Source organism: Leptinotarsa decemlineata, unplaced genomic scaffold (assembly GCF_025532065.1).
Source record: "Leptinotarsa decemlineata unplaced genomic scaffold, Ldec_3_MD MMD2_tig00026361_RagTag_RagTag, whole genome shotgun sequence".
Classification (NCBI taxonomy): Eukaryota; Metazoa; Arthropoda; class Insecta; order Coleoptera; family Chrysomelidae; genus Leptinotarsa; species Leptinotarsa decemlineata.
The window spans coordinates 7281312-7298136 of NW_027412704.1; the positions used below are offsets into that span (position 1 = coordinate 7281312).

At 34.7% G+C, this 16825-nt stretch overlaps 1 long non-coding RNA gene across 1 annotated transcript in view; it reads right to left on the bottom strand.

Annotated features, from left to right (window-relative positions):
• The window catches only part of LOC111507397 (uncharacterized), a 59863-nt gene that overhangs the window by 17700 nt on the left and 25338 nt on the right, over positions 1 to 16825 (bottom strand). Inside the window, exon 3 of the long non-coding RNA XR_012467965.1 lies at positions 3475 to 3800. This is a non-coding gene — a long non-coding RNA (uncharacterized lncRNA). The remainder of the gene's footprint in view (positions 1 to 3474; positions 3801 to 16825) is intronic.

Genomic DNA, 16825 nt, shown 5'->3' on the forward strand with positions numbered 1-16825 from the left:
AGTCATTAAAGGTTTAGTTTCAATTCATTTATAGTGTTTTTATAAAAAAATTAAGTGAGTATCCATAGTAGAAAAAGTTGTTCATTACATAACTCTTACAAAAAACAGAAGCTATTACCCAAGACTGTTAATTGGCGGAAAATTATTTCAATTGACTTTTAAATGAAGGTTATTTTGCGCAAAATATAAGTTCATAAAAAACTCATATAAAATCGAAAGAGTTGGTTACAACAAAAAATAATTTCGAATTGAATAACTAGTTGGCCCTTACAAAATATAGAATAAAAAATCTTAAGAGATTGTCACATATTCTCAGCGGTCCATAAAAGAAATCAGATCAATGGTTCAACACACGAAGGTCTAACTTAACGTTGGACTTTAAACATTTTTGAACTATGTTGCTCCTCATTATGAAATTTTATGGTATTTTTCCCATTCGTCAAGTTCTCCACAAACGAATTTTCGTTTGAAATATTTATGTTACATGTCATAGAAAAAGTATAGTATTCTACTCACGAATTCCTCGCTCGAATGATTTGTGACGCTCGCTTTCAGCCCATATCGACATAAGTCTTTCCATCAGTAATAAACACATTTCTCGCTTGTTGACTAATATATTTTTTCTACATGAAATCAAATCGTGAGTCGAAATTGTTAAACACAAAAAGCGTATCCGGTCATTTCAAATAACATACATCTCATTAAGTATGGAAAGGTTGCCACTATGTGATAGTAGCGTTTATTTTCCTTAATGTATTTCAATTTCTTATTCGAATTTACACATCTTCTCCACATTACTGCTATCTATTTTCATGATAATTGAAAATTGATAAAGAATATAAAATAAATAGTATGTCGATTCATTTTCTAATACGAAATATATCTCCATGATGTTTAAGATGATAATACAAAAGTGAAGAGGTTAGTCTTTTAGTGGAACCCGTCAAATACAGTGTCTAAAAGCCAAATGGAATAAATTCATTATTTCGGTTACGGTACATATTTTAACAAAATTTCAAAACACGTCAATTTTAAATTATAATTTGACATACTTCAACGAAAAAATGCTACCCCTACCTAAACCCCCCGTTGAATGGCAGGTACAACCATCCATTTTTTAAATAGGAAGTGTAGACTAGTGATATATCGTTTGAAAGGTCTCTTCATTTTCTATTCATGTTATCTCTTTCAAGTTTATTGCAACAATTAATATAAATAAATTCAAATCATATGGTTACCGAAATTCGATAAAATACGCTGTAAACTTATTGCAATATACTCAAAACTTATTTCATGTTGGGGTATTGATAATAAAAAAGTAAGCAAAAACCATAGCAATGTTCTTTCAGATGGTATCATTTGAAGACCTGTAAATAATTTCCGTGGCAACGTTAGTTTAAAACGCTTTGGCAATTTGTTACAATATTAGTTGTCAGTATTACAATTCGAGTTTAAATTTCGTTAACTTCAAGTCTGACAAATGGTTAGATTAAAAGAAAATGCATAAAATAACAGTTTTACAAATGATTAGTTACGCCTATTTCATGAGAAATTTACCGCCCATATCTCAAGGAACAGTAAGCAAAATAGTGAAGCAGTTTCGCGAGCTTGGTCATGTGGGGCAGATAAGAAAAGCAATTGCCAATGCAATGAGTGATGAACTCAAAGTTGATGTGATGCCTGAGTTTGAGGAAAACCCACATACGTCCAGTAGACAGGCATTGACTACATTCAATGTTAGCCATACATCGATAGTAAACATATTGAAAGAAAATTAAATGCATACCTATAGAATGATACCTACTCAGGAGCTCATGGAAGACGATTTTGATAGAAGAACTTATTTTTATGAGCAAATGATGGACATGTTGAATAACATTATCATCCAATTAGAAGACAATATGTTTTCTGATGAGTGTACTTTGTCTCTTAACGGTCATGCTAATCGGCAAAATTGTCGCTAGTGGTCAACGGAGAATCCTCATTGGATGAGAGAAGAATACACGCAAAACCCTCAAAAGGGTAGGGATTGTTGGTAACCATATCATTGGTCCCTGGGCAACTTGAATGGCGATAATTATTTGGCACTACTTCATAATGATGTCATTCTAAATTTAGCAAATTTGTATCCTGATCTAGGAAACCCACAAGTTCCAGTGAATACGATATGGTTTCATCAGGATGGAGCACCATCACATTACTGAGTTAATGTCCGGCAATACCTCGATACAACATTTCCCAATCGGTGGATAGGGAGGCGGGAATCGATTGAATGGCCAACGCGATCACCTGATCTTTCATCATTAGAGTTCTTTTTATCGGGATATGTAAAAGGCAATGTGTACAGAACTAAACCTTCAGATTTGAATGACTTAAAAGAACGAATAACGCTTGCGATTAGGTCGGTCACGCCTGATATGTTAAATAATGTTAGAAGACAGTTTTATCTGAGAGTAGGATGTTGCCAAGAGGTTCGTGGTGAACATTTTGAATATCTGCTTCTTTAACATCGATAGTTTTTTTGTATTCTACATTTCATTACGTTTTGCATTACATTTTATTTTTTTGAGAGTAATTTATCGAATTTCGGTAACCAAATGATTTTAATTTATTTTATCTCAATTGTTGCAATAAAATTGTAAGCGATAATATTTCTGAAAAGAGAATTAAGTGACCTTTCATACCTGTACTTCCCATTTAGAAAATTGGGGGGTTTGTACCTGTCATTCGAAAGGGATTGAAAATAGGGATGACGAAAGTCAAATTAAAATTTGGATTTGATTTATTTCGGGATATGTACAGTAACCGAAGTAATGAATTGATTGGTTTCATTCATATTAAAGTTTACTTTTCTCTTCCTTTCAGAGCAAGTGAATGAAAGTTTGTTTTCAAAACGGTTTTTTTACTATTTGTTCATTATATTATAGTCTCAAAGATGTTATTATTATTTAAAGCATAACAATGAATGTCAAAGTACAATTTTATATTCGTCTCTCAATTGAAAAAGAATCCTATATGTCATATAATTCAATGGTGTTCACTTTAAAAATAATAAACACTTTTCATTGTATGTTTTCAGAATAAATCGTAGAGTTTTGGGAACTAAAATCGGACCAATTTTGAATATGTTTGTAATATAAGCTTATATTAATTCAAAAATGGCCACCATAATCTCAAGAAGGCTTGTATAGCTGACAGTAAGTTTAATCTTGACTACAGTATTTGTAATCTACCTGACTTCATACATTGTTATTGAAAAAAATTTGGCTCAAGTATTTCATATCCTAGAGTCTTAAATTATATATGAAAATGTGAAAATGATAAAATATGAAGTACAGGATGCCTAGAAAATGAACATCACTTTTTCTGACAACTTCTAGGATGTATAAAATAATTGGCTTGGTAGCTACGAAATTTCAAACAATGAGGTTATCCTCCTGTGAAATAGAAGTATGCACCAAAAAGTTTGCTTACCGCTTGTCTATCGAAAGAACACAAAGACGACACTTTCAACAACGCGCATCCTGTTGACAGAGGACGATGGCGAGCCTTGTGACAGCAAGCTGAGGTTGAGACAAGTCGGCAGAGGGATGATAGAGGGTGGGGGAATCCACCCCTGATGCTCGATCGATCCTCTCTCACGCCCTGTTTTCCCGCGCACTTGTGAATGGTGCGCGATAGAGAGGCGACATGCCCTAGTCCTTGGAGTCTGGACAATCTGAATGCTCCTTTGAGAATCCTTTATTTTCCCCTTCCTGGTGCCGGCGGCTTCCTCGTTTTCGTCGGATGAGAGACGGTGGCTGGAATTTTATGATTTCGACGTTATTAAGGCGAAGATTGAGAACGCAAATGAAAATTGAAACTGTCTTCTCGTTTGTATTCTGGAAATGGTCGCGTTTATAAATAGTTATTAGAGATTGATGGGGATTGAACAACGGATATAATGAATTTATATTGTTATGCGTATAGTATCATCATCCCCTTCTTGATTAACATCTAATTGAATCGTAAACATAATGTACGTACGTTCCTGGACAAGAAAAAACGAGTCGATGTTGTTTATTCAAACTTTCAAAAAGCCTTCGATCAAATAGACCATTATGTTCTTCTCAGCAAATTGACAAAATTGGGACTCTCTAACCAACTGCTTACTCTAATTGAATCATATCTATAGTCCGTTCATAATTTGTCGATAGCACAAAATGAGGGCCCAAGTCATAAAACGGTCGTAAAACTCGTAAAATCATAGGCGGAGGTTCCTGAGGTGTTTATTCATTAAATATAAAGCTTCAGTTTATATTCGAAACTTGCCTTGAAAGGGTGAAGTTGTTACGAACGAAAATAATTTTTGGTTTAGTACATTTTTTAATCGCATTTAATTTACGGCTCGTTGGTGTTTCGGCGTCTACAACAGTAATTAACGTCTCTAATATTTATTTTGCGAATTTTGTGCAGTGCGTGAGTAACTTTTTTTCATATTCCTACAAACATATACGTACCTTTCGTTCCTGCTTGTTTTGTTTGATTGCTTGCGATGGCTTCGTCATCAACATCAACATCATCAAGTTTTACACCGGTACTGTTGCGTACAGTCAGTAAGTCTGTCTATTCACCAAGAGAGAAGACTATTGTTTTGAACGTTCACGATGCTCTGGTTTCTCAGAATCCAACAAACACTGTTCAGAACATAATCAAGAGTTGTGCCAACATGACGGGCGTAGGGGAGTCAACAATATATAGGTATCAGAAAGAAAAAAAAAAGGTATAGCTAACCCAAATACAAACGAATACTTAAAGAGGGGGAGAAAACCTATTGAAATTGATGAATTTGCCAAAAATGGTATTCGAAGGAAAATTCACGAATTTTTTTACAAAAAAGAAATACCCAACTTAAACAAAATTTTTCAAGAAGTTAGAGACGACCCGGATTTGCCTCATGTCGGACGAACCGAATTGTGGCAAGTTTTAAAAGAATTAAATTTCCGGTGGGAGAAATCAGACCGAAAATCACTTTTGATTGACCGAGAAGATATAATATGTTGGAGAAGAAAGTATCTAAGATCTATACGAAAATTTCGGGCTGAAGGAAGGCCAATTTACTATCAGGACGAAACGTGGGTAAACGCAGGTCATACTCTCACAAAAATTTAGACAGATAAAAATATATCAAGCTCCAGGCAAGCCTTTATGGAAGGTTGGTCTACTGGTATTTCCCCACCCTCTGGTGTAGGCAGTACATTAATAGTTTCTCACATTGACAGTGAAAAAGGATTTGCTAAGCATGGTTTGTTGGAATTTGAATCCAAAAGCAGAAAAGACTATCACGAGGAGATGACAGCTGATGTTTTCGAAGAGTATTTTGAGCAGATGATTGAACATATACCACCAAACTCAATTATAGTATTAGATAATGCACCTTATCATTCACGACTAGTTGAAAGACTTCCAACGACTGCGTGGAAGAAACAGGATATCATCGACTGGCTGCGGAATAAGTCCCTGCCTTACGAAGATGGAATGGTTAAAGCAGAACTTTTAAAAATTGCCCGGCAACACAAATCTAAGTTCAAGAAATACGTAGTTGACAAAATGGCGGAAAGACGAAACATCACAGTCCTTAGACTTCCACCCTACCACTGCGAATTAAATCCAATTGAACTCATTTGGGCACAAATGAAAAGCTATGTGGCTAGAAAAAATAAGTCATATAAAATACAAGCTGTACGTGAATTGTTATATGAGTCTTTACAACATATTACAGAACAAAATTGGCGAGATGCAGTAAGACATGCAATATAAGAAGAACAAAAAATGTGGGATCTTGACAATATAATTGATGCGACTGTAGAGACACAACCGCTAATTATTAACCTGCAAGACGACTCGGATTCCGAAGATGATCCTGTTTATTTTGAATTTGAATAGTTTTGTAAGTAATCGTAGTTTATATCATTTAAAAATAGGTATTTATTAAATAAATGTATCTTTTACAAATTGCAAGTAACTTATTATTTTTGAATAAAATAAAGAAATTTTTTTTAATAAAAATACAGTTTACAGTACCTACAGTTTAAGAATATTAATATATTTATTTATTTAAAGTAACTAATGTTTTAATCATATACTCTACGACACTGGTCACTCATTTCCACTCAAAATACCTACATACTCGGATTAAAAGTTTTATAGCTGTATTGTATTTCTTCAGATACAAGAGTTTTAGTTTGGTTTTTGTTATTATATCATATTAGCTGTCCTCTCTGTATTTCAGTTCTCTAATGAGGGTCAAACTTGCAGTGAGCTATCAACAAATTATGAACGGACTATAGTCAACAGAAAACAATTCGTTGAATATGAATCTTTCAAATCGACTCAGTACATTATTACATCTAGGGTACCACAAGGTTCTAATCTTGGACCTCTTTTGTTTTTATTTTCTAATAATGATTTGGCAACCTCTTTGAATATTCCTAGCCTACTATTTGCAGACGACCTGAAACTATATTATAAAATCGACGACATTACTGACTGCCAACGTGTACAACATGAATTAGATATACAACACATATAAGGAATATGACTGCTGATGCAAATAGGATGCTTGGATTCCTTAACAGAAATGTAAAAACTTCAAAAGTATTGCCACCTTAAAATTGCTAAATTTTGCGTATGCCAGATCTAAGTTAGAGTATGGCTCTGTGTTATGGAATCCAGTATACGACTACCAAAAAAAATCAATTGTGAGTGTGCAGATGAAGTTCCTGAATATTTATGTCTAAAAGTTGATGGACAATACCCCACGAGAGGCATCGATCTTAACATTTTGTTGACACGATTTGATATGACATCTTTGGAAAATAGGAGAGTTATCCTTGATATAAAATTCTTGCATAAATTACTTAACAACAATATTGATAGTACAGTTCTATTACCCGAGATCAATTTCTTAGTACCAAGAAGTGAAGGTCGACACAATTTGAAATTTTATTGCGAAGCATCACGCATAAATGTTATGCTACGATCACCATTGAATTTTATGTGCAGTAGCTTCAATAAAATCTGTCAACATTGTGATATTCATTTCGAATCTCTGTTGGTATCATGTATCCACAATCACTTTTAATAATACTATAAATAACATTCGTGTCAGTACTGCTACATTGCATGATTTGTAACTTGTGTTATGTACTCAATTTTTCATTCCTCTTTTGAAATTCTACGTATATGAATATTTTATATACAGGGTGTCCCTGGACTTCCTCTTTTCCTCTCGGGAATGTATAGATGGGGTCAAAATATCACCAGTACTTCATATAACTTTTTTTCCTAAAAGTCTTCGTAACCAAGTTACGGGCCCTCGAAGTTACAAAATGAAAAATGTTTTTCTTTGATAACTTTTCAAGTGAATATTCAAAATCATCCAAATTTTGGTAATTGAATAAACAAATGAATTCCGTCGATGAGCTTTCATGCAGGAGTCAGTTGTTTTGCTACAAAGTCAGGAACGGACTACCCCCGATGGATATTTTTCAATATTTTTCAACAAAATAAGGTTACTTGGACAATTTTATGAATAAAAGTACTCGTGTGGAAAGTCGATCGAAGCAACGAGTCTTGATAAAAATGTAGTTCTACTCGACGACATCAAACCCGCTCGTCCACCATTATTTGAAATGAATAATTATCAAAGCAGAAATAATAATGATAACGTTAATTCAACAACATTTTATAACAGGAATAATACAAAGTATGCTAAAATGAAGTCGTAAACAAAAAGTACAGTACCTATATGGAAGTTTAAGTCACAATTGTGATAGCAGATATTTTTTCAAAAGAAATATCAAGTTCTGTAGATTCGTGGTGTTTTTAAACTAACAAGCTACTCTACTATGAAATATCGAATTCATTCCATATTTTGTATGTACATAATACGTGTGGAATAATCACGTTTCGTGTTGATCAGTTATCTGAATCTCATGAAACTCAACATTCGAATGTTTCAAATTCTTCTTCACAGCTAAACTGTTGAGGAGTTTCACTGATAATTATAATTTTATGGGAGAAATTCTTTAACACGAATCTAAATTTAGCTGAAAAAACGCACATCGGAAAATATATTTACTATACTAATAAAAAGCAAACGAATGAACTACAAAAACGGCTGCACATGATCAGGTGAAAAATATCCAGGGAATAATTATGTTCCATTTCTTTCACAGATGTTGACAAAAAAACCTTTTAGAAAGTTTTGATAAAAAATGAGAAACTTGAATGCGATTTTGTTTTGTTGAGTGGTGCGTTGTCATATGACTATCATTGTATTGTCAATATTCTATAGGATATTTTGAATTTTTTTGATATGGCCGAACAGTTTACATTCAATGAATATGCAGATATGCATGTATTTTATGGACGAGCATTTTGTAATGCTGCAGAATCTCGTCGTCTGTATTCCGAGCATTTTCCCAATCGAACGGTACCGTCAACAGAAACATTCGAGCGTGTCGATCGCAGCTTGAGGGAGACAGGTATGTAATAATTGATAATTAATTTGAGCACGTTGTTTTATTTCGATATTATTGTAGGTACAGTTTTGCCAAAACGAGGTGGTGAGGGCGCTCCTAGGACTGTACGTACCGTTGTATTGGAGGAAAATATTTTGGAAGCCGTCGCTGATGATCCTTCAATGAGCATCAGAAATCTATCAGAACAGTTCCATACATCCAAGTCCACTATTCATAGAATAATTAGGGAACAACTGCTCCACCCATTTCACATCCAGAAGGTACACGCCATGACACCTCAAGATTTTCCAGCACGACTGGAATATGCCAATTGGTTCATGGATAGGCAAAGAGAGGATATGACTTTTATTAATCGAGTTTTATTCACTGATGAAGCAGGTTTCAGTAGAGATGGAGTTATCAACTCTCATAATCTCCATATATGGGCCGAAGAAAATCCCCATGGGATATTGCAAAACAAACACCAACGGAAATTCAACGTGAATGTTTGGGCTGGTATCATAGGAAACCATCTTATAGGACCATTCGTTCTACAGGACCGATTGAATGGAGAACGTTATTTGGAGTTCATTCAGAACGATTTGAATGGACTTTTGGAACATGTTCCATTGCAAACCCGAAGAGATATGTGGTTTATGCATGATGGCGCTCCTCCTCATTTTAGTTTGATTGTGCGTGACCATCTGAACCATATTTTCCACAATAGATGGATTGGTAGAAGTGGGCCATATTCATGGCCATCGCGGTCTCCGGATTTAAATCCATTGGATTTCTTTCTGTGGGGGCATCTAAAAAGCCTTGTTTACGCTACACCTATTCACACAAGAGATGCATTGTTGAATAGAATAACATTACATTGTGAAGCCATACGAAACGACCCTGGAATGCTACTTCAAGTACAGAGAGGGTGTCTTCGCAGACTAAGAAAATGTATAGAGAGAGAAGGTGGTCATATCGAGCAGTTTATGTAGCGGATTTTTCATTTCTGTTTGCTTTTGAGGCTCTTGAGTTTCGTTAGTTAAACGTGTTTGCATTATAAAAATTCGTTATGAACATTTTACCTATCATTTCCATTTTCCTTAAAAACTAATATTTTCGAGTAATGGTAGACATCTCAGGATAAATGTTGTTGAATTAACGTTATCATTATTATTTCTTCTTTGATAATTATTCATTTCAAATAATGGTGGACGAGCGGGTTTGATGTCGTCGAGTGAAACTACATTTTTATCAAGACTCGTTGCTCCGATCGACTTTCCACACGAGTACTTTTATTCATTAAAATGTTCCAAGTAACCTTAATTTGTTGAAAAATATTGAAAAATATCTGTCATTTCAAAGTTTTGGGGTGTGGACCATCGGGGGTAGTCCGTTCCTGACTTTGTAGCAAAACAACTGACTCCTGCATGAAAGCTCATCGAAGGAATTCATTTGTTCAGTCAATTACCAAAATTTGGATGATTTTGAATATTCACTTGAAAAGTTATCAAAGAAAAACATTTTTCATTTTGTAACTTCGAGGGCCCGTTACTTGGTAACGAAGGATTTTAGGAAAAAAAGTTATATGAAGTACTGGTGATATTTTGACCCCATCTATACATTCCCGAGAGGAAAAGAGGAAGTCCAGGGACACCCTGTATACTTTGTTTCACCATTTACTTCTATACATTTCTATATTCCATTATTTTTTAAATTTTTCCATATATATTCGGTAATAATAGCATTTCCTGTAACTGGGTACTCCTGTTGGAAATAAATCACTTTTTTTTTTGTTAAGTTGACAAACTGATAGGCGTTGTCAAATACTATTAGTTCATCATACAAATTGAAAGGGGAATGTTTTTAGGAAAGATACTAAGTTTGGGAAAAAGTTCTTTGGCTTTCTACTTCTCTATCTGCACACAACAAACGTGGGAAACTTCCAAAAAAGGAAAAAAAAATAACTACAATAAACTGTTTATAAAAATTTGTAGATCATACACAACAGTTTCTTTCAGACACAATCTGTAAACATCTACTTTCACACTGACATTGAATAGTAACAAAAAAAGTCCCTCAGAAACAACTACTTCCACATGAACATTGACTTAAACAAAGTAACATGTACGCAATGGTGTACTACGAAGTTTCGGGACAAGACACTTGTATAATCACCTCACTAGCATCGTTATGGATGACATTACAAAACAAAGCCCTCAATCATATGGTTAGATGATTCAATATCGGCTATGGGAATTTCATTCAATTCGAAAATGGAATATTTTTAACAGATATTAGTTTTTTCGGAAAGAATGATATCTGTTTCAGTTCAATAATGAATGTTTTGGAGTACAAACTGAATGGAAAAAGTGATTTTTCTGTAATTCAACAACAACACTATTTCCTCATAATTAAAAATTTTCTGTGTCCAACGAAGAAGCGCCTCCATGATCCCTGGCTGGATCTGCCACTGTTATATATAAAAATAACTTGAAAAAAATCAAAATGGAATACAATGGCTTTTATAATATTCTTAGAAATGTGGAGTCTACCCAGATTATAATTTCATGTGAAAACTCATAATCTCAGGGAATAGGACGTTGAAATAACAATGTGTTATAAAATATACAATAATCATCTCAACAGTTCCCATTTACGAAGTTTGATAACAAGAAGAAACCTAAATAAAATTACAGCCCTTTTTTTTCATTCTATCAGTTACCACGACTTAAGGTACCCCAGTAGTAATGATGTTGAACGTCTCAAATAATACATTATTAATGTCCGAATTCTCTTATTACACTGGTGTAACTTTTTTGTATTCAAGCTATAAATATATGATATTTGTATAGTGATTTCCTCATGTAAGTAGATCATACCCGTTGGATTATTAAAACATAAATAAATACAATTTTCAGTAATTCTAACCTTGGTTAATATGTAAATACTATGCTCAACAATTTTATCATTTTTTCATCTGATCAATACCATAGATTGCTGAGAAGAGTGGTGAGAAAACTGCTACCTACAACCTTCCGAATTATTTTTCAATTTTAAGTACAGTATCTATATCATTATTATCTTTTTTTTTCAATAAAAACGTTTAATATAATTTTCTACCCATTTTGTTTTTAAGTATTCAGTTTCTGATTTTGTTACACAATTCTTCTAATTCTGTTCGTTTCATTAAGTGCCTCGATATCACAGGAAATATGTAATCCGCCATTTTGTAGCTGCTGCCATCTTGAATTTACATCTTTCTTCAACTATACTACTATTCTACTAGTCAAGCCATTGGAACCCATTTTGATGTAGTTGTAAAACAATATGTAATCTGCCATTTTGTAGCTGCTACCATCTTGAATTTACATCTTTCTTCAACTATACTACTATTCTACTAGTCAAGCCAATGGAACCCATTTTGATGTAGTTGTAAAACAATATGTAATCTGCCATTTTGTAGCTGCTGCCATCTTGAATTTACATCTTTCTTCAACTATACTACTATTCTACTAGTCAAGCTATTGGAACCCATTTTGATGTAGTTGTAAAACAATATGTAATCTGCCATTTTGTAGCTGCGGCCATTTTGGATTTACAATGATACATAATTCACTTCATTGAATTGTTATCAAAACTTGATATTTTTCACTATTTACATTCATTAAATAATCATCATATGAAGTAAACTGAATTATCAATGGATTTACCTCCCAAACTACTGCAAAGACAGTTGACACTGAAAACGGCGCTCCTGCAGTATAAATTTATTCTTCGTCAGCAGTTGGTTGATTCGCAATATTTCGCAGTCTACTTGCATCACGGCTTTGTTGTGAAAGATTAGATCTTCCTGCTAGCGGCAATGTAAATAATTATGTTTCAATGTTTTGTTAGTTATTCTGCTATTCCCAACAGCTCAAAAGACATGAAAATGGATGCAGCCGTTCTGGAGTTACAAAATGGTAAAACTCATACCATGAAAAGATACCTTTATATTGGGTACCCCGTACATTGAAGGACAATCACACATGCATACCGAATATTTCGTAATTCAAAGTTAATTTTAATAGGAGCTCATTCTCCTCTATTCTGAATTTCCTGAAACCCTGGATTCTGGAGAATACGAACCGTCCTCTGAGAGTTCCTTATTCTGCGTCCCTTGAGAGTGTTCTTCCTCAATTCCTGCGTCGCATAGGAACGAAACAGGGGTGACGATAGCACCGACTTTATGAGTTCGGAAGTGGTTGAAGCGAGAAATGGAAGTTATGGAAATGAAAACTGAAACTGATGAGCTGAACTTGATATATTCAAATTGGCCGTATATCTTGTGGAAATTGAGGAGAGCTAGAGTGAACGGAATGTTAGGCAAAATGACTGTATACTCAATGATTTCTGAATATTTCTCAAATAAGACTTGATACAAAATATATCAGAAAAAAAACACAAGCAAAATAGATATAGAAAATATATAGTGTTAAAACACTTGAAATGAAGACAACCCTGTATTTTAGTAATTTGTGAAGGCAGATTTCTGATTTTTGGTACAGGCATGGGCCGCACTTTTGGCAATACTTAGCTCGAGTGATGTTCTCAAACCCAGCCTACTGCGTTCCTGTATAAAGTCCAAATTCTCGATATTTTGCTTCGTATAGATGACACCGAAACAAGTCTTTCGAAAAAGTTGCTTAGAAATCGATTTTGACCCTTCATACCAAATTTTAACGCAATATTCAAGTCCGATTTTCAATTAATGGTTCTGAATAAGGAACTACGAAAATAATCAATTCGCCACAGATCATCGGTCGAAATTAAATAACATTTATTGAAGCGAATTCAACAGGAAATAAAATAAACACTAGGATTTATTGTGGCTCGGGCCACAGGTAAGAGTGTGGTTCTGCCAGACTCTGAAAACCTGATACGGTTTGCAGCGGAGCAGGCACAAAGTATATGCTCTGCTGTTCCATCATGTTCCAAACAGAGGCGACACACACTGTCTTCCGATAGTACGAGACTGCATATGATGATTCAGACGACAGTGACCTGAGAGTAGGCCTGTTAGATACCGTAGTTCATCCCTTCTGTTGTCCAACAACTGTTTGGTTTCAAGCTCCGAAGGGGGAATGGACGTCTTGAAGTGAGCCAGTCCTGGAAGATTTTGCCAGCAGTCATTAAATTTTCTTGCCATCAGTCCTTAAATCTTCTTGCCATCCAGGTGTTCAATTTTTGTTTGGCCAAACCTAAAGCGATAGCAATGACAAGTTCTGGTCCAATGAAGCTGCTTGCAGCACCCTCCTTTGCAAGGGAGTCAGCAGCCTCAATGCTTTCCAGGCCAGTGTGGCCAGGAGTCCAGACCAGATGAAAGCTATAATTAATTGGTTGTGTAAGATTGGGAATAAAAAACCTTATATTCATTTCAAAAAATTTAAATTTTGATTACTAGCTACTAAAAAGCCACACAGACATCGGCCGAAATTATTGAAGCCAATTCAAAAGGAAATGAAATAAACATTAACATCGAAAGTCAGTTTCAAATATTTCCTGTCTCAACTGACCCGCTTTCAATTCTAATGCATTTTTCTATTCTTTTTCTATTATTATTGGCCACTCTCCCATGTTTTGGAATACTTATTTCATGACAGGCTTGCCGTATTCTCTCAGAAAGTTCCTGTCAATTTCGTGGCCTAGACTTGTGAATCATATTATTGACAGTTCCCCAGAAGTAAAATTCCATCGGAGTTACTTCAGGAGAGTGAGGGGGCCATTGTTCATTTGGGCTATGTCTACCAATCCAACGTAATGAAAAATGTTCGTTCAACCACTCTCGAACCATCCGAAAACTTTGAACGGAAGCTCCGTCTAGCTGAAAGTACATCTCTTGTCTCACATTGAGGTGTAGTATGGAAATTTTAAAACAGCATTTTGGTGAAGTGGTTAGTTGAATGGCACTCATTATTGCTGAGTTAACAAGCTTTCCAACTCATCTCTGTAACTGACTAATAAGTCAAGAGGTTAACATCACAAAGTGGTAATACTGCTTCGTTTCTATTGGCTCTATCAAAATTTCAGATTATCTGGAATAATTATTCCTTAGAAATTCGGCAACTGTGGGATGAAACTACGAATTCCAAACTAAATTCAATCCTTCCAGCACCATTATGTACCATTAATTCCATAGATTCTCATTTCATGAATATAAACTATCCGAATTGTTCTAACAATGCTAAAATATGACAAAGTATCAGAATTATCACACCTAATGCCTATTAGTTAACTGCCTCTTCTTTCCAAACTATTTGAGTAGGGCAGATTGATCACCAAAACTTGTCAATATAATGAAGTATTTATTCAATCTAATCTATCTTAGGTGAATGTGAGGTACTAGATCACAGGTGGTTAGCAATTTATGAACAATCTGTATCCAAATATTCAACAAAGATCCTGTTCAAACTAGTACACAGAACAAGATGCTACGCGATGTTTTTGAACAAGATAATTAAATTTACAATAGGGTTGCCGAAAATCAAAAACACCACTAACATGCCCGACTAGGTCAGTGGTTTGCACAAAGTCGTGGGTGCAACTAATTAAAAAAAACAATGATTTTTAACTAAATGGGGAAGCGCCACCAATTTTTGTTGGCCAGTTAAAAACCGGAAAACTGCCCAGTTATTAGGGAAGCACACTATTGAAATATTTAACTTCTCATGAAAGTAATAATTCTATTTGCAATTACTAAGGAAGTTTATTACAATAATAAAAAAAAGAAATACAGTGACCCCTCTGTTTGCCAATTCCTCACTTCAATTGCTAGATTACTACTATCATAATACATTCGCTAATATGTGCTAATATGTGATGTCACGTAAAAGCTTACACCACTCATCTCAATGAGGTAACTTGTACATTTTATTATAGGAAATAAATAAACACCGGGTTCTTTATTCAAACAACTTAGTCTAAACTTAGCTGCTTTTTGGGTGCTCCTTTTTCGTAAGCTGCCAGGGAATGAATACTGATCCGGCAGTATCGGTGGATACGGATGTAGTAGGAATCTGTTAATATTCCCAGTGGTAATTATTAGTAAAGGTAACGATCAGGAAACTTCTTCAAAAGACTGATCTGGCAATCGATTTCAATTTCCCAAATTCAAGCTGATGCAAATAAGCCTTTCTTAGGAATATTCTAACACCCTGAAGAAAAATATTCTCATGACAACATCGTAATCAAAAGGTAAGAAAAATAAGGACAAAATTTATTATGAGTTCCATAGCTGAGTTGAACAAGGTTGTTTGAAAATACTGTACTAACCTCCTAATAATCGAGGGTGTTTCCAACACAAAACAGACAAAGATCGTCCTCTGAGAATTGAGAGAAAATACTGACTATTTGCCCTTTTTATAAAAATCCTGCTTTTGCAGCGGTGGTTTCCGATACTGTCCCAAAATACTCCAAACTTCACAATATCAAAAAGGAACCACAGTTGGCTGAAAATTCGAAAATCCCTTCTAGGTAGTTAACGAGCGAAATAATTTAACCAGGCAATCAGTTCATTCAGCAATTCACAATCGAAAAATATCTTTTCGCCAAAATTTCCGTCCTTATCTTTATGTCCTTGGGTGTGAGAAAAAAAGGAACACAACCTATTTACCGACCTAGTCGGTGTCATAGGCGGGTTAGAAAGGTTTAAATATACATAAATTCGCATGTGGAAATGAATAAACTAACCGATTATTAAAAGTATGAATAAATTGTTTAATTTATAACAAAGCAAAATTTTATCGTAACAAAGACTGAAAAAATGGAAGTCCTTAAAGCCCAAAAAGTATATAAAAACGTTCTCACTAATTTTCAGTTCGGTTTATCCATCGGCATTTATTTGGTTTCTCATATTAACGTTTCCATAAGTCAGGTTCTCATTCATTAGCCAAGCATCTATCCCAGAAGGTTCCTTTGTCCGCTTTTGCTATCCTTGAATTACATTAATAATAACTACTGATTATTTACTAATTTCTGATCTGAATCACCTAAAGGAACAATTCGTTCAGGCCAGTCTTTCATTTCCTACACAGTAGGTTCATGGACTGACACCTATCAGAAAGCAACTACTTCCCTGGCTAATACCACGAAGGGCGTTGGATTATATCCGACAGGTGTCAGTGCAGGATTTATGCACTTTATGTTTCTGGCGATACGACTGCCGGAATCGATTATCAATTATTGGAACGGGCACACTTGCAGACCGGTTTCGGGCTATTTGGCCTCTCGAATTTTTTTTAGTTGATTCGATTCACATCCAGTCTTCAAGTATACCCACTTAC